The 24,898-nt window shown below is 40.9% G+C and overlaps 2 long non-coding RNA genes across 2 annotated transcripts; both read right to left on the reverse strand.

Moving 5' to 3' along the window:
• Positions 1-670: 670 nt before the first annotated feature.
• On the reverse strand, positions 671-7,961 carry LOC149310396 (uncharacterized). Its single transcript, XR_016281573.1, has 4 exons — positions 7,772-7,961; positions 4,402-4,476; positions 2,409-2,541; positions 671-1,142 (listed from the first exon to the last, which is right to left on the reverse strand). It is a non-coding gene; the product is annotated as an uncharacterized LOC149310396 (long non-coding RNA).
• Positions 7,962-11,464: 3,503 nt separating this feature from the next.
• LOC149310397 (uncharacterized) lies at positions 11,465-14,277 on the reverse strand. Its single transcript, XR_016281574.1, has 3 exons — positions 14,198-14,277; positions 12,316-12,445; positions 11,465-11,687 (listed from the first exon to the last, which is right to left on the reverse strand). It is a non-coding gene; the product is annotated as an uncharacterized LOC149310397 (long non-coding RNA).
• Between the last annotated feature and the right edge of the window lie 10,621 nt (positions 14,278-24,898).

The following is a 24,898-nucleotide window of genomic DNA, read 5'->3' on the forward strand; positions in this document are numbered from 1 at the left end:
TTGTTGTTGTTCTTGTTGTTGTGCACCTTTGAGTCATTTTCAATTTATGGTGACCCGAAGGTGAACCTATCATGGGGTTTTCATGCCAAGATTTGTTCAAAGGAGGTTTGTCATTGCCTTCCCCTGAGGCTGAGAATCATAGAATGATAGAGTTGGAAGAGACCACAAAGGCCATCCAGTCCAACCCCCTGCCATGCAGCTTTCCCAGTTGGTTTCATGGCTGAGCTGGGAATCGAATCCTGGTCTCCAGAGTTGTAGCCCAACACTCAAACCACTACGCCATTCTGGCTCTCACATCTAACTTACACATTCACAACTATTCAATATAATGTCAACCAATGGAAATTATTTTTCTTAAGGATAAAATAAAAAAGGAAAAGTAATAAATGTTTGGGGCATTTATTTATCTATTTATTTTAGGGGGTGGTTCCTAGCTCCTTAAGCTGTGCCTCTTCAATTCATGACACTTGAGCACCTGTGCAACTTGAAAAGTGGTCCTATGCTGCCACAGAAGTTGCCCACTCCTGCTTTCAATGACTTTAAAATGTTTTAAATGGTTGTGAGCACTTTTTTAAAAGTTTAGTTATTTTTTTTTCAAATGTACCTTTCTCAAATCTTATAATGTAAATTAAATATTTTAATTTGACATATGCACACACACAAAACAAATTCAGCATCACAAAAGTTTATTGGTACACTATACAGAACCACAGCAAATCAGAGAACAAAGATAAGCTTTCATATGTCTAAAGTGAATGTTTCTGAAAACTCAGCGCTGGGTCTTCATATATTATTTGACTGTGCAAAGCTGGAATACAAAAATATGGCTTTGTTCTAAACCTGAGTATTTGAAAGTACTCTGCATTGAGCATTACATATTTTACATTGCATAATCTCTTCTGATGCATTGGATTTGGTGGCATGGATTGAACTCAAGAGAACCCATGTATTGCCCAACTACAGAAGAAGAAAATGACAAGCAATAAGGCAAGCTGAAAAACTAAAATGTTTGGGCTCGTGTATGATTTTCCAACATCAAATCTGTGAATTGTCATTCTGGCAGTAGTGAAATTGGTCACAAAGATACAACTCCTCTCTAGTGGATATTGTCATCAGATTGGAACCTGCCATCATAGGGTATGCTGAAGAGAGGACAAAGAAAAAGGAATTATGTCAGTAATGTGGATGAGAAGAAACGCAAACTCATTTTGCCTTCTATAGTACAGTCAGCCCCCCATATCCACAGATTTTGCATCCACATTCAACCATCCACAGATTGGAAATATTCACAAAGCAAGAAATCCCAAAAGCAAACTTTGATTTTGCCATTTTATATAAGCGACACCTTTTTAGAAATAGAAATAGCAAGTGCATTTCTATACCACCTATCAGTGAACTAGCACTCTCTAAGCAGTTTACAACATGTAAGCCAATTGCCCCCAACAAGCTGGGGACTCTACCAACCTACGAAAAGATGGAAGGCTGAGTGGACTCTGGGGCCCTGCAAGATCAAATTCACAAACTTGTGGAGAGATCTTGTAGCACCTTTGAGACTGACTGAAAGAAAGAAATTGGCAGTATTCACTTTCATAGACTTCAGTCTATTTCCTCAGATGCATTTGAGGAAGTAGACTGAAGTCTACAAAAGTGAATGCTGCCAATTTCTTTCTTTCAGTTAGTCTCAAAGGTGCTACAAGATCTCTCTACATACTGATTCTACAGACTAGCATGGCTATATCTTTGAAATCTATCATAACCTTGCCGCTGTACCAGCATTTTACCACTACCCCACCAGGGCTCCTTCATTTTGCTATGATGTTGTATATGAGATTTAAGCATCCATGGATTTTGGTATCCATGGGGGCTGTTGAAACCAAACCCAAATGGAAACCAAGGGCCCACTGTATAAACAAAGAGTGTGAGCTATTCCTCCTCACCTACCCATCCACTAACAATGCTGATATTTCACTGCTAGAACAGTGTACCAAAACAATCTGTATGTGGTTATATCACACACACACACACACACACACACACACACACACACAGGCCACAGTCCCCCTCCAAGGCTGAGAGTATGTGATGTTGTGATGTGCCCAAGGAAAACCCAGTGGGCTTCCATGGCCAAGCAGGGATTTGAACTTTATTTCCAATAAAAATAAAACACTGCACCACACTGGCTCTCATACTTTGGATTTATCTAGCCAAAGTAAAGATGGGATTTTAAAAGGGATGGGTGGACTTAGGGTTGCAATCTGCCATTTGGAGGGGTACTTTTTCATGGTCTCAGGGTGGGACCAAACAGGAGCCTTAGAGGAAACTCTTTGCCTAAACCCACCACCACTACATTCTCATGTCTCCTCCTTCTTATGAAAAAAAAAATTGACATCTCTGTGCTTTGGACTTACTTTCTAGTGCAACATGCCACCAGCCTTGAACATCTTCCAATTTCTCTCCAGTTTAGTAAACATCGGGCCACCTGGCATTTGCCTCCAGACCATTCACATTCCTCTGGAAAACTAATACTTGTCTGGGTAAATTCTGCACAGAAAGAAAGATATGGGCAAGATTATGCATTCTTCTCAAAGTCTCCCCAGTCTTCTTTGTCTTCTTTTTTTTTTCCTCTAGTAGAAACAGACGCATTTGGTGGCTGCCAGGTAAGTGGCATGACAACTCTGCTCCAATTTTGAGTCTCATCTTTCCTAAGAACCCTATCCCCGAAATAGGTTCAGCATTTTAAAAGGTTCCTTTAATGTTCAGAGTGAAAACCAGAGCAGATTCACTGCCCAACTAATATAGGAGCCACTAGTAACCAGTGAGTGGAACCATTTGTTCTTCTTTACTTTTTGTGCTTGGTAACAGTTGATTCAACATATCAACTTAAATGGGGACCAACTAAGAGACTAGACCAATAAGGGTTTTGTCTTTTGTTGGTCTGGGCAGGAATTTTTAGATTTGTGGGACAAGTGAAGAAGAAAAGGCTAAGGGGTGATATGATAGCCCTGTTTAAATATTTGAAGGGATGTCATATTGAGGAGGGAGCAATCTTGTTTTCTGCTACCACAGAGACTAGAACACGGAATAATGGATGCAAGCTACAGGAAAAGAGATTCCACCTCAACATTAGGAGGAACTTCCTAAGAGTAAGGGTTGTTTGACAGTGGAACAAACTCCCTCAGAGTGTAGTGGAGTCTAATGGAGTGTAGTGCCCTGGATAGAAGAGAAAGAAACAAGCTCACAGGAAGAGTTAGCAAAATCTTAATGGGCTGTCTGTCTGTGTCAACACAGGGCAAGTAAATCCCCAATTATTTCATGCTAGTTTGGAGCAACAAATAATTACAGTTGTCCCTCCATATCCATGGATTCTGCATCCACAGATTCAACCAGCCATGGCTCAAAAATATTCATAAATAAAAAACCCAAAGAGCAAATCTTGATTTCACTCTTGTATATAAGGGATGCCATTTTATTACACCATTTATATAACAGAACTTGAGCATCCATGGATTTTGGTATTCACAGGGGTCCTGGAACCTCAAGCAGATACCAAGGGCCTCTGTCACATAGTTTTGTATCTGCTGAAGGGGGAAATGAATATTTCTGCACAGTATTCTTCAAGTGTTGCAAAGTATCTCAGCAGATGTTTATGTGCAGAAAGACTTGTGGGAATTTTTTCTCACAAAAAGCTTAACAGCAACATGTATTTGGTGCAGCAAGTCCACCAGGTCACATTGTGGTGTTTGTATAATGGGGGAAAACTGAGTGAAAATCTCACTGCTCTTTTATTCTTCCTGATGGGGTTTCTGAGTGCTGGGAAATCATTTTTGACTGGGAAATGAGTAATAGATGACTGAACATTATCGTGCATCAGACACATAGTTACAATGGTGTGGCTACACTCTGTTTCCCAATCCAATCCCCCAAGCTCCTATTAAAATCTAGCCATCCACACTGAGGGGTGGAGTTCTCCAGAGCTGGCAAGCTGGCTGTTGAAACATGAGGTGTCCAAGCCCCTCCCACCAGCAAACCATGGTGCAATGACCAGAGTTTTGTCGAAACTTATCAATGCACTCTCATTCTTTGGTAAGAGCAGATTAAACACATCCTTTAGCATCATAAACATGACCAGATACAGTTACAATGCCATAAATCAGGATGCCACTCAATAGTCTTTCCATCTCCAGTCAACACAGTCTGTCTCAGTGAGAATGACTGAATAAGCAAGGGTTTTTCACATCCCTTGCCTCCATCCACCTGTCCAATGAGTGGATCTTCAATGAGTACAGCAGGAACTTCACCTCTTGTCAACTCATTGTGCATCCTCCTTTATAAACTATATTCTGAGAAATACATGCTTTGTCTTAAAAGCATCCCCATCCCTCTTGCTTCAATACAACTTACCTAGAACTACCAGAAGTAGTAGGAAGAGAACAGGAGAATGAATAGCCAAGGTCTTCATGGTAGGAGATAAAACAACTAAAAGGAGAGGTAAGAGATTTTCTTAAATGAAAACAAGACACAAACTCTTCTTTCTCATATTTGCCTGCCAACAAGTGGGTTAAGGAATGGGAATACTTCCATACATTTGATGGCACATCCAGTTTTAGTCCATTTCTGGACAGAATCTGATAAGCATCTCACACCTGTGTAAGTTCACCTATGAAAGTGGTTCGACATATTTGTCAGACACACAGTGTCTGCAGTCTGTGGAAGACAGCAGAAGGCTTCCTGTCCATGAGTTGTGCATGATATCCACAGGAGCATGAAATGTTCAGTGTCACATGGAGCTGTGCATGCCATTGTGCAATGTTGTTGTGCAATGTTGTTATTAAAGAGACAGTTTCTATAACACAATAAATAGAAATAATTCCAGATGTGCAGCATTGACATAGGACCATAGCCAATGCATTCAAAGTATTTCTCACACAGTGACCTGGTTTCAACGTCCACTTAGTGTAGTATACATACTTACAATAGGGCATTCACTACAGCAGCCCCTCATACAGAATAGCAACATTGTGCAACACAATGAACAAACACAATGCAAAATGTAGCATGAAAACTATAATCACAGCTCCAGGTATAGGATGCACAACTACAATGCACAATGCAGAACCTGCAAAGAGAAGGAATAGAAGAGCATTCTGTCAGCATAACTCTTTTTCCACTTCTATTACCAGAACACTACTGAAGTGCAATGGTGACTCTTTAGTCCTTCATGTGGAACATGTCTCATTCGTGTGCATGCCCCTATGTGAATTCTGAACATTATCTTTAAAATTCTTCCATTCTCCCACTGAAACACTTAGCCCCCCCCCCCCAACTTTAATAAACTCAGCAGGAATATTGCAATTTGCTACATGCTAATGAGTATTGGAATGGTACAATTACTCTGAAAATATTTGACACAGAGGTTCAGTTAAGAGAAAGGTGAGATATAAAATAAATAAATACAAACAAACAAACAAAAATAAGATGTATTTAGTTTGAGACCATTATAATTCCAGTATACACTAGGCCCTTGGTATCCACGGACTTGCCATCCGTGGATCATGGACATCTGTGGACGGCAAGTCCATGGAGGGAGTGGCAGAGGAAAAGGAGGAAGAGTCAGTGGCAGTGGCATAAAGGAGGAGGAGGGAGGAGGAAGAGGCAGAAGTGGAGGTGGTGGCAGTGGTGGCGGGAAGAGGAGGAAAAAGAGGAGGAAGAGGGAGGAGGAAGAGAAAGATGCAGTGGAGGAAATATGGAGTGGAAAGAGCCAGAGGAGGAGGAAAAGGAGGTGGCCCCCTGCCACCATCCACAGTAAGAGCAGCGAGGCAGGCTTTGGGTGGCTGGGGTGGCAAATTCCCATTGTGCCCAATGGTAGTGGAGCTGCTTGGCCATGGCATCACTGAAGACTTGGGCATCCACAGATTTTGGTATCTACAGGAGGATCTGGAATGTATCCCCGGGGATACGGAGGGCCAACTGTTGTTTACAGCTGCTTCCTGGTTTTGTTTTGTTTTTTAATTTTACAAACTAACATCGAGATATGGCTCTGGTCCAGGCTATTTGGCAGACCACATCTCCCTCTATGAGCCGGTCTGGGCCCTGAGATCCGCTGAAGAAGCCATTCTCTCAGTCCCATCACCATCACAAGCGCAGTTGTTGGGGATGCAAGAGAGGGCCTTGGAATTCCCTTCCCAGGGAGACCAGAATGGCTCCCTCCTTCTTGGCCTTCCACCGGCAGGGCAGACTTGTTCAGACAGGCTTTTAAAACAGAATGCTTTTAAAGGGCCAGCTTTTGGTGTTGTATTGTTTTAAAGTGTTCTAAACAGTTTTGTCTTTTTAAATTGTATTTTATTATTTTAATAAGCTATCTATTTTAATGTTGTAACAATTTAATTCTGTTTTAATGTACCATTTTCTATGTTTTTAATTGTGTTGTTATTTTAATGTTGCAAGTTGGTCTGGGTCCCAGCTCGGAAAAAGACTGGGATATAAATATAATAATAATAATAATAATAATAATAATATCTCACTTCATACATCATCTTCCTGCTATGTATTCTCTCTCTCTCTCTATTTATACACACACACACACACTTCATCATATCATGTATATCATTCAGTCATTCCCTTCCTTGCAGTAAAACATGTCGATTTATGTACTATATCATGTCATATCTCTTATCTTTCCATTATTTGCTATTTCTAACTTTAGGTTAACCTTAAGCTGTTTACTTCCCCACCTGAGGCATTCTGTCACTGCATAATCTAGTTCTTTGTCTTATATGTGCAATCATCCTTGCATAGATATGTGCCCTGTCTAATCCCATCCACCTACACTATATACAACAAAGAGATCAACCTATTTGTCTGTCTATATAGTCTCTGGATGTGCTGCTCTAGTTTAAGTGTCAGATGTGTGTATTTATCTCAGCTTTTAACACCCACATGCACCTTGGGACAATAGTGTGCTTTCTTGTTACACAAAGTCCTGAAATAACGATCCTGAGTAAGCTGAGGACAACTGTGGAAACTTGAGAGAAGGCATTTTAAAAGCAGGTGAAAAGTGCCAATGACAAAGGATTAATCAAGACTGTCCCTGGCAGACTGAGACAGTTAAAAGCATGAAACTATATAGTTAGCCTTTAAAGGGGGTTTTGTTGTTGCTGCTTCTGTTAAAGTTATAAAAAGAATGATGTGTCAAGATATGTAGAACTAAATAGGGGAGTTTCTACATCTGACAGAAGAGAGAAGGCACAGATGAACAGAGCAGCTATATTATTATTAATATCATCATCATCATCATCATCATCATCATCATCATCATCATCATTGTCATCATCTATTTATACAGTGCCATCACTATACATGGTGCTTTACAAGAAAAAGAACAAGAAATAATAGTCCCCTGCCCTTGGGCTTACAATCTAGTGTAAGATATTGCCTAGCATGTGCCCTCAGCAATGCAATGAACAAAGGAGCTGGACTAGATTACATTTTAAGTCCCTTCCAGCTCATAAGAATCTGTGTGTCCATGATGAGTCTATGGGTCTGCCCATTTCTCCTTTCCTGTGGTGAGAAACCGACTAGGAAGCAACTCTGCAACAGGCGTACAGAAATGGTGTAGTACGGGCCAGGAGAACTGGAAGTTGAACGCAAGCTTGTTTAAATAAAGTTCCTTGTTGAAACTCCTGACTAATTCTTAGTAATGGTTAACATCACTGGGAATGTAGAACACATATATTAACTACTACTGTAAACACAATGAATTATATATACATACCTACAGCTTTCCACGCCTTGAGGGAAGCGCTGTCTCTTGTTTTCGAAGCCTTTTTTTTTCCTGTAGAGAAACTATCCCAGTTTTCAGGTTCGCTCCTGGCATGCCCTATCCTGTTGCTCTTAGTCGGGAATAGCTTCAGTGACGTTGCTTCAAAGAGACTGCCAAGATTGAGGAATAGTTTCTCAAAGTGTTTACCATCTATGGGATTAGAAGTAGTTGAAGAAAAAGAAGAGTGGAAAGTCTGATTTACTTTTTTGGTCTTGTCCTCTTTGTAAGAAATGTTGGTTTCTGAAAGCCTGACATTTCTTTCCACCAAATCCATTAAACTCTTTCTGACAGTAAGAAGTGAAGGAATGTGGAAGCGGTAGGAAAAGAAGAGAAGGCAGAAAGCTAACCCTGGGATGATCTAGCAATTTCAAAATCTCATTTTCCTGGCAGTAAAATAGCTTAAAACAGAGCTAATTAGCCAGAGGAACTTAAAAAATATACCTTTAGAGACTATGGGCCCATACAGACAGGCCAAAATAAAGCTGCTTTGGGTCACTTTGGAGGTATGCTGTTTAAATAACACATGCATCTTAAGAGGCCAGAAGCTGCACCAAAGCTGTGCTCCAGTCCTTAGAAAACCCATTTCTCAGCCATTTTTGGAAGGTTTCTTAATATTCTTTCCATCCCTACTGGCAAGTAAAAAGCATACTTGGGTATGACATAAAAATCATCCTCCATCATTACAGAGTAATATAATAATGCTGGAGACATGGTTCCTCAGTGGTTAAGGCATTGATTCTGTCAATTGCAAGATTGGCAGGTTGGCAGTTTGAGGCACAAGTGCCGTATGATGGGGTGAGCTTCCATCACTAGTCCCAGCTTCTGCCAACCAAGCAGATTGAATGTATACGTAGATAAATAGGACAAACTCCTCTGAACAAATCTTGCCAAGAAAACGCCATGATAGGTTTGCCTAAGGATCACCCTAAGCTGGAAATGACTTGAAGGCACACAACAACAACATCATTATAATAATAATAATGTTACAATGTGCCATGAGCAAAGGATGTTAGTTGCTATCTCTGTTCATATAATTTACATACTACTGATCATTGACATAATGGGGTTGTTATTATTATGCAACATTTAAAAACATTTTTCCCAATCTGGGAGAAAAGTGGCATATAAATGAAATAATATATACATACATGCATAGGGATATAATAAATAAATAGTTGTCTGTTCTTAGTGGATGAGCAACCCCATGTGATTAGGCAGATTGAGAATTCCTTGATGGACAACAAAAAATTTAGGATTACATGCTCTTCCCTTCATAGAGGTTTTGAGCCAGTGGATCCATCCACTAAGGGAAAGGAAGATATTACACAGCCTTCCTGGCAGGAATAACCTCTAACTGGACAAAACTTCAGAGAAAGAGAAGGATCTCTGGTCCTACCCTTTGAAAAGAAGTCATGAGATAGACCTATGAACATCACCAGTAAGACAGGAGTGATTACTTGTTATGCATGTGTGTGTGTGTGTGTTGTTTATGTAAGTTGGAAATCGATTTACTTTAACCTGAGAAATATCTACAATGGAAGGAAAATCCATCTTGCCTTCATGTTAACCTGCTCTGTAGCAGCTATGAGCTTGTCAACAAATACTGAGGCAAGTTTGCAAGAACCAGTCATTGCATACATCATTTGGACAGCTCACAGTGAAAACTATGTGAGACCATTTTATATGGCCTGTATGGATGCTCCCCTCATGAATTTTTCATAGGATTTTATTAGTCAAGGAATACTCAGAGGTGGCTTTGCAAATTCCTTCCTCTGAAATACAGTTGGCCCTTCTTATACACGGATTTTTTATACACGGATTCAAGCATACAATTTGAAAATGTTCCAAAAAGTATAAATTTACCTTGATTTTCCATTTTTTATAAGGGACACCATTTTGCTATGTTATTATATCTAATGGGACTTGAGCATACACTGATTTTGTTATACAAGGGGGATTTTGGAACCAAACCCCAGCGTATAACAAGGGTCCACTGTATAGCTTACAGCACGTGGTATTCCTTGGCAGTCTCCTATTGAAGTGTTCACCTGGGCTGACCCTCCTTAGCTTCCAAAATCAGATGGGATCTGGTGTCTTTAGGGTATTTAGGGCTGTAGATCTTTGCAAATCCATAAAGTCAATCCAGTGTTGCCAGCAATCAGCTGTGACCTGTGAGCTTCCAAGATTGTCTTATATTGCTTCCAAGGTTGTCTTATCTTGGCTGCTGCCCCAGTCTCATCACTGGATCAGAACTGAAGAGGACTCCATGGAACTCAGACTGGGGCTCATCTGTCAGGTCTCCAGTACTGGAAAGGACATAAGCTTGGCTTTCTATTTCCTGATGTTTTGTTGCCAACATCTCTGAGAAAGAGTTATCTCAAAATGCTTCTTGACTAACATGACCTTCTGAAACTTGGCCCCTAGGTGGCAGCACGATGCCTGTCAGACTCTGACTCTCTCATAAATTGTGTTAAGTGTATTGATTTGCTATATTGGTTAATGTAATAGTTTGGAAATTTTAGTATGTGTGGAATAGTGGGAGGCATTGTTCTGGTTTAGATGCTTAGTAGTGATGTAGAAGGAAGACTGTTGCTTGGTATTGGAAGATTGGGCCTGATTAATAACTGGATGAGAGACCATATGGACAAATACGGTCGGAAGGGGCAGGTATGTTTAAATTGGTAAACAAATCAAAGTAAAGCCTATGAAATATTAGGGCACGACATTGTTAATGTTATGCCTATGTTTGTGGATGATGGCAGTGCTATCCACAAACGTCTTCCTGCTAACACCTATGGTTACTGGAATAAAGTTCTGGCTGTTTGAAATACTGAAGGCTGGTTCTCTGAACTTGGGAAGAGGCAATTCTTGACAATACCTCACTCAAGGAGGCTGTAGCACTACAAGAGCCAAAGCGAACTAATCCCATTTCTAAGACTAAGATCAACCCAAAAAATGAAGGAAGAAGTCCAGACCTGCCCATCTGGTCTCATGTGAAACATCCCTGTGACATTTATTCAGGATGAGGGAACATTAGGATTAAGTGTTCTAATGACAAGCCAATAAGCCAATAATATCCACCAAGATTCCAAAAATGCAAGCTACCCAGAACACATCAGTCTCATCTGAATTTGAAAGCTAAGCAAGATTGATCCTGTTTAATAACTGGATGGGAGACCATCAAGATATACCCAGGTCATAGGAAGAAGCCTGCTTGAAACCCAGACAGTAATTGCTGCCAGTCAGAGCTGGGAAAACTGGGCTGGTTGAATCATTATAAAGAAAGTTTCTTTGCTCCTGTACACATATCTTTCTTACTGTATTCTCCAATGGAGAGCTCCCCTGCTAACCTGGGCGTGTGGTTGGTGCATGCTCCCGAACCCTAGAATCAGACCCAGGGCACCATAAAGTGCCCATTTGTACTGAGTCAAAGTTTTAAACATTTCAGTACTTTCACAACAAAACTATTTCCTTACATCCCTGAAGGACAGCAATGCACAACCAGGATTGCTTAGTTGTTTAGCTGCAATTATTTTTCACAATTTTTTTTCTTTCTCATGGGTATCTGAAGACATTCTTAAAATGAACTTCCCCCTCCACCACAAAGACCCACAAGTGAGACATTTCAGGGCTCATTATTTTTATTTCTCTTACTATTCCTTCAGAGGCTAGCAAATGGAAGCATTTGTTTCAAAGCTCAAGGCAAGAGATCTTTTCTCATCTTCTCTCATTGGCACCAGTTTTATTTTCAAACTCAGGCATGCCGGCTCACTACTTAATAAGACAAGAGCAATATTGTGAGTAAAATTCACTGTCAATCCTGAGATGTCCATCAGGAGCCTTATGATAAGGCTACTTAGTGGTTTTCCTGCAAAAAGAAAAAAGTTCATGGAATGAGATGGGACTTTTCTACTTCATGTAGAACAGGGATAGGACCCAACAAATTCACCCATCCCAGCATCTTGGAGTATTCTGGCCTGTGTAGATCTGCTCCAAGTAACATCTCTTGGCCCAAACCCCTCCTAAGCCTGACAAAAATGTAATTCATCCATGGCTCGATTACCAGCAGAATGGAAATCTCCATGTAACTGGTGCCCAGTGAAGTAAGTTGGGAGAGGAGTTACCTTTGTGGCAATAGCGTCAAAATTTTGACTAAGTGGCATTTGTAAATACGAAACAGTTATGGGTGGGTAAAGCTAGATAGAACCAATGTGGCACAGTGGTTTGAGTGTTGGACTGCAACTCTGGAGACCAGGATTCAATTCCCAGATCAGCCATGAAATCCACTGGGTGACCTTAGACAAGTCACAATGGCAAACTTCCACTAAACAAATGTTACTAAGAAAACCCCATGATATAGAGTTGCCATAAGTTGAAAACAACTTGAAGTCACACAACAACAACAAAGCAAAGTAATTGTTCTCTTTTCAGATAGAAGTACTAATATTTGCATTGAATCAGTGTCCTTCTGTTACCTTCTGAAATTTCAAGTTTACCTTATGCAGCAAGTCCTTTTGTCTCCACATTTTCCAATGCGCTCCCAAGGATCATGCAGGCAAGTTGCAAGCCTACAGATGCCTTTGGCATCTTTACAGGCCTTAGCCCTCCGAATATCTGTAGTGAATGCTGCACAGGAAAATAGGAGAATAAAAAGATGTTAGTCTATTTAAGCATAAGAAGAAAAAGCAGAGGGAAAGAAAGAATACCTCAGCACCTCTGAGACTAAGGGTGCATGTACACTGTAAAAATAATTCAGTTTGGCACCACTTCACCTGCCATGGCTCCATCCTAAAGAATATTGGGATTTGTAGTTTTATAAGGCACCAGCACTCTGTCAGAAAAAGCAAAAGACCTTGTAAAACCACAAATCCCAGGATGCGACAGAATGGAACCATACCAGTTAAAGTGTTGTCAAACTGCATTATTTCTACAGTGCAGATGCAAGCTAACTGATACATTTTGGCATCAGCTTTCAAGGAATGCATGAACATATATGCCAAAATGTATCATTGTCTCAAAGATACTGCTAGACCCCTTTTCTCCCCTTTTCTTTTGTGTGTGTGTGTGTGTGTGTGTGTGTGTGTGTGTGTATAGTTCTTGTTTTCCTATTCAAAAAGTGGATTTTCTATGTAAACAGCTCTTTTGATGCACAGAATAACTATTTGCTTTTCTACACAAACAAGCTTTCCAAAAAGATGACCTAACATGCCAAGAATCTTGCTGCTGTTCAGTTTTTTCTTGGTGGAGTGCCCTGAGTATCAGGATATTCTTTTCTCCTCATGGATACAAAAAGTAACATATATAATTTATATTCCTACTCTGAGCCTCTGCCATTGTCTGGAGGACCAACAGCTATTAGAAGGCTGCACCATTTCACTTCAAGAAATAACATTGTGAAAAAAGGAGACCAGAGCTTTCTGCATCATCATCATCATCATCATCATCATCATCATCATCATCATCATCATTTCTATCCAACTTTTTCCCCATATTGGGACTCAAAGCAGCATACAATGATTAAATGAGAAAACATTTAACATGACGTGTCTTGTGCAAAGCTTCCACAAGACATGTCACCACAATGCCCCAGGGTGCAAATGGCGCTTTGGCAGCATCACGGGAAAAGAGCTCCATTTCAGATCTCCTTTTTCCAGTGGATCATTGTCGCAGCCATGTGGTTGCTGCGGCAACAATCCGGAGAAGAAAAGGATGGCCTCTGGCTGCCCCTTTCTCCTAATCTGTATCAGGCCTAAATCAGGATCATCCATGTCACATTATTTCTGACTTCCAAGTATGGATGTGAAAGCTGGAAAGTGAAGAAAGCTGACAGGAAAAGAACTGATTCAGTCAAAATGAGGTGCTGCAAGAGCATCCTAAAAATACCACTGTCTGTCAAAAACAAACAGAAAACAAATAAATGAGCTTGAGAGCAAATCAAGCCTGAATTCTCCCTTAAAGCCAAATTGACTATACTGAGGATGTCATACTTTTAACAGCCTCATGTGATGGTGTGGTGGCACATAACAACAAGAACAACTTTCTCCCAAGCTGCTACCACAGTGCAGAATTAATACAGTTTGACACTGCTTTAACTGCCATAGGTCCATCCTATGAAATCCTGGGATTTGTTGTTTGTTGTGGCACCAGAGTTCTGTGACAGAAATGGGTAAATGTCTCAGAAAACAACAGTTTCCAGAATTCCATAGCATTAAGCCATGGCAGTAAAATAATGTCAAACTGTATTATTTCTGCAGTGTAGATGCAGCCCCAGTCTGTTCAAATATTGTACTACAAACCACACACACACACACACACAAAGGAAAATGCGACAAAACATCTCAGAGATGAAAAATACACCAACATTTGATTGGAATATACCTGGTGCAGCCAGGAGTACCCCAAAAATCAGTATGAAAAACCAGAAGGGTCTCATTGTTTGAAAGTTGTCTTGTTTCTCAACACTCCTACAAGAGAAAAAGAAAGCGAAGATGGATCAAATCCTGCTATTTATCCAAGGATTAAGAAATCAATTTCTGCTTAGGGAAGCATGGCAATTTTCCTAGTGAGAGGTGACCTACCTCGACTATAGTGATGGATGGTTGGCTGTCAACAATGAAAGTACATGGCATTCTGTATAAGGAATTTATTGCCATAACAGTTCAGTGGAGGAGATCTTGGAGAATGAACCTCAAAACTGAACACACAATGGATGATAGTGCTTGATACTAGCTAATGTGGTTAAGGCTCCAGCCTTACATAGGAATGTTTTCCCATGTTTTTGTGCAAAAGACATTAGCCTCAATTCTATCGTAAGTGCCTACTAAAGTAGACTCATTGAATCATGAAGATTTACCTATGTGCGGACTCAGCATCCAACAAGAGCCCTGGTGGCGCAGTGGTTAAATGCCTGTACTGCAGCCATTCACTCAAAACCACATGATTGCGAGTTCAAGACCAGCAAAAGGGCCTAAGCTCGACTCAGGCTTGCGTCCTTCCGAGGTCGCTAAAATGAGTACCCAGAATGTTGGGGGCAAATTAGCTTACTTGCTAATTAGCTTACTTGCTGTTCACCGCTATGATCTTTGGAATAGAGGTATATAAATAAAACAAATTATTATTATTATTAATTCATTTAGGGAGACTAGTCAGAAGTAACCAATGGGATTCAAGCCACCCTTTTGCACAAAATACATTGGCTGGCATGCTGTTGGGAAGTTACATTATGTTAAACCAACTTTTCTGATCATGTGAAGTTGAATTGTTCCATATCTCAATGTTTTTATTCTAAGAAGAACAAAGATGCAGGGCTCACCGACACATGCCAAATAATGTAGTTTCTCCTCATCACAAGACTTGTCTTCATGTTGCAGGACCAAATCCTTGATTCAAGTGTGGGCTATCTTCATGAAATAAAGCCATTTCCACACCAAATCCACCCTTTCCCTCCCTTAAACTGTTTTTTAAAAACTTACCTTTTGCTCCAGATTTTGCATGAAAACACTCTGTAACAATGCTGACTGGCTGTCTATGCACACATCCCCGTTTTGTCACCCCACACCACTACTGTTGGCATGAGTCACAACAATGCAGCCAACACCACTTACACTAGCAGTGGTGTTAGATGATCCAACAGAGACTTGTGTGTAGACAGACACCCAACTAGATCTGGAGCCAGAATAGAAGCCTGGGGTACTCTTGCTGGTGTAGATGAGCCCATAGCTATGCCAGCAGAACCATACAAGTGAAGCCTGAAGCTTGGCCACGGAGCAATATGTCTCAATGTGCAACATGTCTCAAAATACGATATGTCCTGCTCTATTATATACTCCAAAATACATGCCTCATTGTGCGATGAGTCCCAATATGTAATGGATGCCTCATTGCACAAGGAGACATATTTCACAGTATCTCATCGTACATTGTTGCAATTCACTAGCATAGTTGCTTGTTGTGTCAGTGGCACAGTTCTGTCATCCTAAAGGTGCACATCATAGCCTCTGATTCAGGAACAGGAGGGCCACTGTTTTTGTGCAGCATACATTTTTTTTGTGCCACAAAATATTACTTCTACTTTTCTGTTATCGCTGTTACTTTGGAAGAAAAGCGCTGGTGTTTTCTCCCAAATGCATAGGCATTATTATTATTATTATTATTATTATTATTACTATTTGTTACTGTTGATAGTTACAGTAGTTTACAATGTTTTACTGGAGTGTTTCATCCTTTCTTGCCATCTGATTTTTACCTAAATATTCACCTAATACCTGACACAGGGATGGTAAAACTAAAGAAAATCAGGTGTGATTAGTGGAGATTATTTTTAAAAACTTCATTTACAATTTAACATTTTAGATTTTTAAAAAATAGAATAAAAACAGATTGCTAAGGAAATTTTAACCTTCTTTATGGACACTTTTAATTGTCCACTTTGACTGTCATGGCAACATTCCATAGAATCCTGAGATTTCTGGTCTGGTGAGGGACATCATCGTTATCGTTATCATCATCATCATCATCATTGTTTGTAGTGGGTTTTTTCAGCACCGGAGCACTCTGGCTGAGAATCCTAAATGCCCCTCTCTAAACAGCCAACCTCAGGATTCCATGGGATATTTTCATATCAGTTAAAATGGAATTGTAATGCTATAAATATGTACTGTGTAAGGGCCCTTGTTTTCTGAAGAGATGACAGACTACTCCTAGTGGCTTCTGCCTCAAACTGAGAAGTTTTCTTTTGATTCTTCCCATGCTGTCTGCTACCACTGAAGAGTAAGAGTGACAAAACTAGGACTGGTAGCTAAAGAGCTATACCCATGCTTCTGTGTAGAATTCAGGCTGCATGCATGTAAGTGCAATTATCTGTAATACCCGCATGTGTACAATGTGCCTGTTGAATTATATACATACATACAGATATTCACACGCTGATGGAGCCACTTTCACTTGTTCTCCGATTCTGGCTGCTGAACTGGAATAGTTCCAGTTTCCGGGTTCTTTCCCAGCAAGCCCCATCCTGTTGCCAGTAGTAGGGAGTAGCTTCAATGACGTTACTTGAAGGCATCTTCCAACCCTGGGGCACCTCCAGAAATAGTTTTACAAGCTGTTTACTAGCTATGGGAGTGAAAGTTATGGCAAGAAAAAAAATGGAATCTCTCTACTTTATATTTATTCTATCTTTTTTGTTCTTTCTTGGGGGCAGGGGGTCTTTTCCTTCAAATGCCAGTTTCTGCCCTATTTGTCATTCAGTATCTGGTATCTCCCGTTACCTAAGCCATTAATTTCTTTTTGACAGTTCTTGACAGTGAAAAAGGAGTGGAGTAACAAGGGAAAGAAAGGACTGGGTGGGGAGAAGGCAAGAAGCCAGCAGCACAAACATCTATCTCTTAATCTAAAGTCACAAACAAAATTTGTTGAGTACAGGGTTGGACATGCTCCAGTCCTTGGAAGGCCACATTTGGAGCTCTTCCAGAACTCCGGAGAGCCATAGCAAGTTCTTGTGGCTGCCATTTTGTGTTCAGTGAAGTGACCACACAACACTTCTAATCACCTTTTGAACCATTCTGGAGAGAGGGGTTCAGGATGGAGAACCCTCCAAGAACAGGATTTTACAATCATAATGGGTTGATGTCCATTTTAATTGTTTTTTCAGATGATCTGTTTCAGGGGGTACTAGGGCTGTTGGGCTGTCTTGATGGTTCAAGGACCATACTGTCCCTCTCCCCAAAAATCTGGGTGCAGTTGTTACCCAAGAATCTGCGGTCCCAGAAGGTCACCCACAAATTAATGTATTTTAGGGTAATTTTAATAGCTCAAGTAAGAGTCCACCTTGGCTGGGACAACGTTCAACCTGAGATCTTTTCCTTTGTATATGATTCCAAACCATACAGAACTCCAGAGGCAATTACAAAAAAGGTTTATTTGGGGCTGAACAGACTGCCCCTTTCAGTGCCAGATCGGGGCCATGGCAACTACATGTCACAGCCCCGATCTGGCCTTTATTATTTATAACCTTTATTTTATATGTGGCCTTTATACCATAGAAAGGGTGCCATAGCTGCTGGTGCCACTACTTTCTGGTGCTCCTTTGATGCTATGTCATCTGAATGCATTGCCAGAAGAGTGCTGTGATGCCGCCCACTGTGTGACGGGGTGTGCGGCATCACGCTGGCATGGGGGTAGACTTGGGGAGTGTGTTGTGCGGATGCCACACCCCACTCTACTCTGCTGCCAGACTTTGATGCTGGTCTGTCAAGGCTCTTCATTTTATCAGAGAAGTAATCAAAACACAGGCATGCACACACAAAAACTAACAAAGCAAAGGTGGTAGAAGGTGAAAAGTGGAGGCCTTGCTAGTGGTAATACTGAACTAATCCTGAAGCATAGCTACAATCAAGGGGTGTCTGGAATGGAGATAGCTCAACAGCCACCATGGCAAGTGGGGTGGCTGGCTTAGTGAGGAATCTATTAGAAGTTGAACAGAGGTTCTGTCCTGGTTCAGACTAGGCCAAATGGCTAGTGCCAAAGCATGTATCAAAGCATAATCAAAATCAAACTCAAAAAAGTGCATAGCAAGCTTAGCTATGGAAATCCATAGTATGACCTCGGACAAGTCATATTCTCTCAGCCTCAGAGGAAGGCAATAATAAACCCTGTGATTGGTTCACCTTATAGTTTCCATAAGTCAGAAACAACTTTAAGGCACACAGCAACAACAAATTTATATTTTCATCTGCTAGGCATTTACATTATTCCATTAGGATGCCCAATCACATTATTCTGCTTGTGTGTCTTAATGGGATAGTCAAAACATTTGAAAACATTCTAAGAATTGACTAAAAATATGTTTCTCACATATCCGGAGTCACTGATGAAAATGTAGAGCAAAGCAGAGCAAACTTACACAACTCTTATGGGGAATCTGTGCAAGTTGTAACAACCAATCAATTAGTCCTTGGAAATTATTGCAAGCTGGTGGAAATGTGCGCACTAGATCTAAAATTGAAGCAATTGCACCGCCATCTTTCACTTGAAAATGACCAATGAAAACTCTTGAGATCCAGCAATCCTAACCAAAACATGGCAAAATTATCTCCTTGACCCTGAGGCACTTGTGCATATGCCAGGAAAGCCTGCTTGTAATCCAAAGCTTGTCTACATTACTCCTATAACCTGAACCCTTCACCCACCCACCCGAGCTGGCTGCATGGTGTCCACACCACACAGCCCCCAAAGCCTGAATCAAGTGCAGGTTGTGTTTACATAGCACCTGGGCCCAATTCAGAGTCTCCACCCACTAACCCACATTTACTTAACTCACCTTTTATTCTAAGTTTTCTGGTCTCTTCACAGTGAGAAGAATAGAATCCGGAGCAATCTGCTGCACGTCATTGGCATGGTGGGGCTCCTTATCTTGGTTTCAGAGCAAAATGCCCATGGTGGCTAGGATGGTGGGTGGCCTGGGACTGTACAAGTGAAGGTAGTGTTGTTGGTGCAAAGCAGGTAAGAAGAGAATTAAGAGCCAGGTAAGGAGTGAATTCAGGACACCTCAGAGTATTCTGAAAGATGTAGACTAGCCCTCATTTGCCTAACTTTCCCATTTCTTTTTTAAAAAAAAAAAAATAAAAGGCTATGGGGAGGGTTAACTATTCTGAACAGCCTCACACGTGGCTAGTATTACAATTATTTTGCACACAGTAACATTCCTCTTATCTGTACTTATTACTTCTATGGTTGTTAATTTTATTTTCATTTTTCTTAGAGTCTGGGATAATTAAATAATGGTATTTTGTGCATCAAGGCATCAAGGCATACTCTTTGAGTAACATTTCCTGGGTACCACAAGGTTTCATGACCTGTTGGCATCCTTTGCCACTGGCAAAGACACTATAATACACACAGAGAGAGAGAGAGAGAGAGATTGAGAGAGGAGGGAGAGGGGCCTTCAGCTTTGGCAAGCTCAAGAAATTAGGCCACTTGCATCCATGAATGTATCCCTCCTCCTTACATCCCTATTTTTAATCTTCTCTGTTGGTCATGGTAGGTCTTATCATTGGGTGGGGGGAGGGGGAGAAAGAATATCTACTGCTGAAAAGAGCTCTGTTTGGTCTTGTCTGCATGGGCAAAGATACTCTGAGACAGCCCAGAGTATCCTGTCCCCTGAGTTTCCCTGACCTCCCCACTTTACCTGGAGCCCTCTGTTCCTACTCTGGACAGCTGTTCCTATGTATGTCCCACTATGTCTCCCAGCTAAGCCACTATAGTAGCAAGTTTTAGGGTCAAAACAAGATGCTGGAAATCAATACTGCTATAAAATGTGCATGTGTGTGTGTGTGTATTGGGGGTGGGAAGAGGGAGATAGATGATACATACAGCTGCTTGCATTCTTGGCTATCCTTTGGATGTTACTATTGAGACTGTCATGATGAGGACCTACCCTTCAAAATTTACCAGTACACCAATGCAAACAGGTGACAAAATGGTCATATGCAATTCTAGACTGCATCAATAGGAGAATACATTGAGAGAAGTAATAGTACCACTCTATTCTGCTCAGATCAGACCTCACCTGGAATGCTGTGTCTAGTTCTGGGCACTACAATTCAAGAAGGATATTGACAAGCTGGAGCGTGTCCAGAGAAGGGTGACCAAAACTGTGAAAGGCCTGGAAATTACCAAGCCCTATGAGGAGTGGCTTAGGGAGCTGGGTATGTATATAACCTGAAGAAGAGAAGGTTAAGGGGTGGCATGATAGCCATGTGTAAATATTTGAAAGGGTGTCATATACTAGGTCACAGAGCAATGGATCCAAACTAAAGGGAAGGAGCTTTCTTGATCATAAGAGTTGTCCGGCAGTAACATTGGCCTGTTACAGACTGCCAAAATAAAGCTGCTTCAGGTCTCTTTGGAGGTATGCTATTTAAATGATGCATGGGTCCTAAGAGTCCGGAGGTTGCGCCAAAGCCACACTCCATTCCTAAGCACTGGAATGCAGCTTTGGTGCAGCTTCTGGATTCTTAGGATGCATGCATCATTTAAACAGCATACTTCCAAAGAGACCCGAAGCAGCTTAATTTTGGCAGTCTGTAACAGGTCATTGAGAGGATAGAGAGATTAAAAATAACAAAGCATTATTTAGACTGGAGTTATCAAGATATGTTAATTTTGTAAGGAAACATTAATCTGAAAGATAATAAGCACACAAGGCATATGTTATACGGTGGAAGTTTACTCGATTTTAAAATATGAAAATACGCCAATCTGTATGTAACAACTCTATGTAAAACCTGGATAATGAAGATACAGGAAACTTTTTAAAAAAAAGAGTTGTCCAGCAGTGGAAAACACTGCCTGGGAGCATGGTAGAGTCTCCTTCCTTGGAGGTGTTTAAACCAAAGCTGGATAGCCATCTGTCAGAAGTGCTTTTATTGTGTGTTTCCTGCATAGCAGAAAGGGATTAGACTGGGTAATCCTTGTGGTCCCTTTCCAACTGTATGATTTTATCATTCTGTGGTTGTAACATTCTATGATATTCATGGGTTCAGGTAAATCAGATACCTCTGATACATCATCATTCTCTTGACAAGTGGTTACATACCCTATCCACCCAAGGAAATGGATTGTAATCCATAAAATCTTGTGCTAAAATAAATCTGCTAAATGTATAGCCTGATGGAAAAAACTGAACACAGAAGAGGCCAACCAAGCCTTCCTTGGGAAGGAGTTTCATAGCCTAGGAGTAGCCATGTCTCTCAATTCATCACCAGGAGAAATTGTGAGGCTGTACAGACCAGCCATTAAGGTTGGTCTGGGGGTGGAGTTGGGGCATGGCATCCATACGGAAGGTGGCATCACGGTACATCTAGATGGTGCAGTGCCAATGGAGCGCTAAAAAGCCACAGTGCTGGTGACTATGGCACCCTTTCTGCTGCAGAAAGGAGACGCTTTTTGCAGCTTCTTTTTGCACCATGGAACGGCAAGATCAGACACCACGGCGTGTGGTTGCCGCAGCCTCGGTCTCGCACTAAAAGGGGCTGCTGCAGGTTGCCCCTTAGGGGAGGTCTGTACAGCCTCTGTGTCATTTCTTTTTACTTTTTGTAATTACCATACTTCTACTCTTGATTTGTGTTAAAATTGTAACAGCATAATAAAGATAATCAAGTTACTTTAAGCAGAGTTTGCTAAAGAATTCTTAATGATACTTTGTGTAAGTGCATAAAAAGAAATTGTTTAGTTTAGTAAGTGGTTCCATATAGTCCATGTTTGGTTATCTTTTGGTTCATGGACTGCTCTGCGAATCCACCCTTTCTTCAGAACCATGTGCTTAAATGTGGATGGCTCAAGCTTTTATGGATAGTGTATAGACCTGTGTTGCTTTCACACTAGAATTCTTGAACGCCTTGAGAACATTGCTCATCCCTGATCACCTGGAAACTGATCTGTTCCTATGATTCTGTGTAGAATAGCAAACATAACTTGCGAAAAAGAAAATAAAGCCAAGATGAACAATGCCTGCCACCAGCTCCACATATGTCAATGGTCTCTTTCCAGAGACCAGGAAGACCCTGAGGTAGTAATGGAAATCCTTTTTCCAACCTCTGAGCTCTGCCAAGTGCTGACAAGGAGCAAAGCCTTCCTAGTAGGGAAAACAAGCAAAATAACAGTGCCGTGACACCCTCTTGCTCCTGTTGCCTAACAATTGCCTGTGAGAAGCCTATTAATAACTATTTCTCATTTTACCTGGCTTCACAGAAGTATGATAAACCTAAAGGATGTTGAGTATTGGAAGTACAACAGATTATTTCATACAAAACACATGTCCCCAAATTGTACCAGCAGGGGGCACTCCAAATATCAGAAGTTCACATAACAACTTTTATTTATTTATGTATTAAAATATTTAAACCCTGCCCTATGTCTAACTTTCTTAGAGTGGCATACAATAAAATAAGTTTAGAACAGTTTAAAACAATGAGAATGATTTTAAAAGACTCAGAGCATATTAAACCATTTCACACTTCTAAAAAGACATTTTAAAACCAGTGAGAACAATTTAAAATAAACTAAAGTAAGGTAAACGAGAACAAAAGTTCAGAGTGGATAGAATTAGCCACCAAAGGATTTAATAAAAACTCAGGTTTTCAATTGACATTGGAATGATGCCATATAAGGTTGCCAGTCTGGATTTGTCCCAGGCCCTGAGGTTTCTAGGCCAAAATCAGAGACTGGGGATTGTCCCTAGTGATGTCATTAAGTGGCATGCATTAAGTGCCAACAACAGTTGCTCACAGCTTGTTGTTCAAACATTTTGAGGGCAGGGGGCATATTTTCCTATTTAGAAATTAAGACAGAAATCTTAGCTAAAGCAGCTCTTCACAGGACAAGATGAAAAAGGAAATGATTTCTTTTTAATTACTGTCAGGAAGTTCTTCCTAGTGTTTCGACTGAATCTCTTTTCCTGTAGTTTGAATCCATGGCTCCATGTACTAGTCTCTGGAGCTGCAGAAAACAAGCTTGCACCATCCATATAACATCCTTTCAAATATTTAAACATGGCTACATGTCCCCTCTTGATCTTCTCTTCCTCAATGTAAACATACCCAGCTCTCTAGGGAGTCCTCCTAGGATATGGTTTCCAAGGCCTTTCACCATTTTGGCCACCCTCCTGTTAGTCAATAGCCTGATTGAATTGTGGTGCCTACGGTGTCACTGGGGAGGGAGTCCGTTGCACAACTGCAAAGATATGCAGTAATGACTATGATACAAACAGATACAATTCTGTTTTCATTAAAAAGTGTGTCAACAATCATGCAATCATCTTGATGGACATGGAGCACGTTGAGACTAGGAGTTGCAGTAGGACTCCAAGGGTCTTTCAATCTGTTTGTCTCAATGCACTCCACAACTAGGAGTGGGCTGAGGATGTCATTTCCCAATGCACCAATCTGGAGCTCCTCAGAAGCAGCTACAATGAGACAACTCTGTTGTTGTAGCTACTACTACTACTACTACTAATAATAATAATAATAAAATTTATTTATTTCCCGCCTCTTCCGATTAAGGATCGAGGCGGTTAACAATAAAGAAAATACAATATACAACACGAAAAACAACAAGCCCCACAAAACCCCGACCCAATCCTCCCTCCCAACTATAAAATTAAACACTAAAAAAAAAATCTTTAAAAAGTACATAACAATACATCAAAGTTAAAAACAAATCACAAATAAGAAAAATAATAAAAGGGGGATTCAATTGGTTCTGGACATTATCAGTCGGGGAAGGCCTGCCAGAAGAGAAAGGTTTTTGTCGCCTTTTTAAAAGCCTCGAATGAGGATAAATAAATAAATAAATAAATAAATAAATAAATAACTTTATTTATATACCGCCCTTCGAAACATCAGGGCGATTAACAGCAATATTCAATACAATTTATAAAAACAATACCATTAAAACAGTAATAAAAGAACTTGTGCCAGATCACAAACAACTGATAGAGGGGGGAAGAGGACTCTCAGGGCAAAGAATCAGAGGTAAGCCTGCTTGAAAAAGAATGTTTTTAGCCCCTTCTTAAACTGGGCCAGGGAGGTTGCTGAACGGAGCTCGATGGGCAGCAAGTTCCAGAGGATGGGGGCCGAGATGGAAAAGGCCCTTCTAGTGGTGTTAACCAATCTAGCCTCCGGAACTCTTAACAAATGCTGCCCGGTGGATCTGAGTGTGTGGGGCGGATTGTACGGAGAGAGGCGGTCCTTTAAGTACCCTGGGCCCAAGCCATTTAGGGCTTTATAGGTTATAACCAACACCTTGTATTGCGCCCGGAAGCGAATAGGCAGCCAATGTAGGTCTTTTAAGACCAGTGATATATGACTGGTCCTAGATGTATTAGTGACCAGTCTTGCTGCCATATTCTGCACTAATTGCAGCTTCCGGGTATGGTACAAGGGTTGCCCCATGTAGAGCGCATTGCAGAAATCCAACCGAGAGGTTACCAGAGCGTGTACCACTGTTTCTAGGTCCCCCTGGCTCAGGTAGGACGCAGTTGGCGTATCCGCCGAAGCTGATAACAGGTGCTCCTGACCGTCA

The sequence above is a fragment of the Sceloporus occidentalis genome, unplaced genomic scaffold (assembly GCF_023333645.1).
Source record: "Sceloporus occidentalis isolate IW3139 unplaced genomic scaffold, rSceOcc1.0.p SCAF_6, whole genome shotgun sequence".
NCBI classification, from domain to species: Eukaryota; Metazoa; Chordata; class Lepidosauria; order Squamata; family Phrynosomatidae; genus Sceloporus; species Sceloporus occidentalis.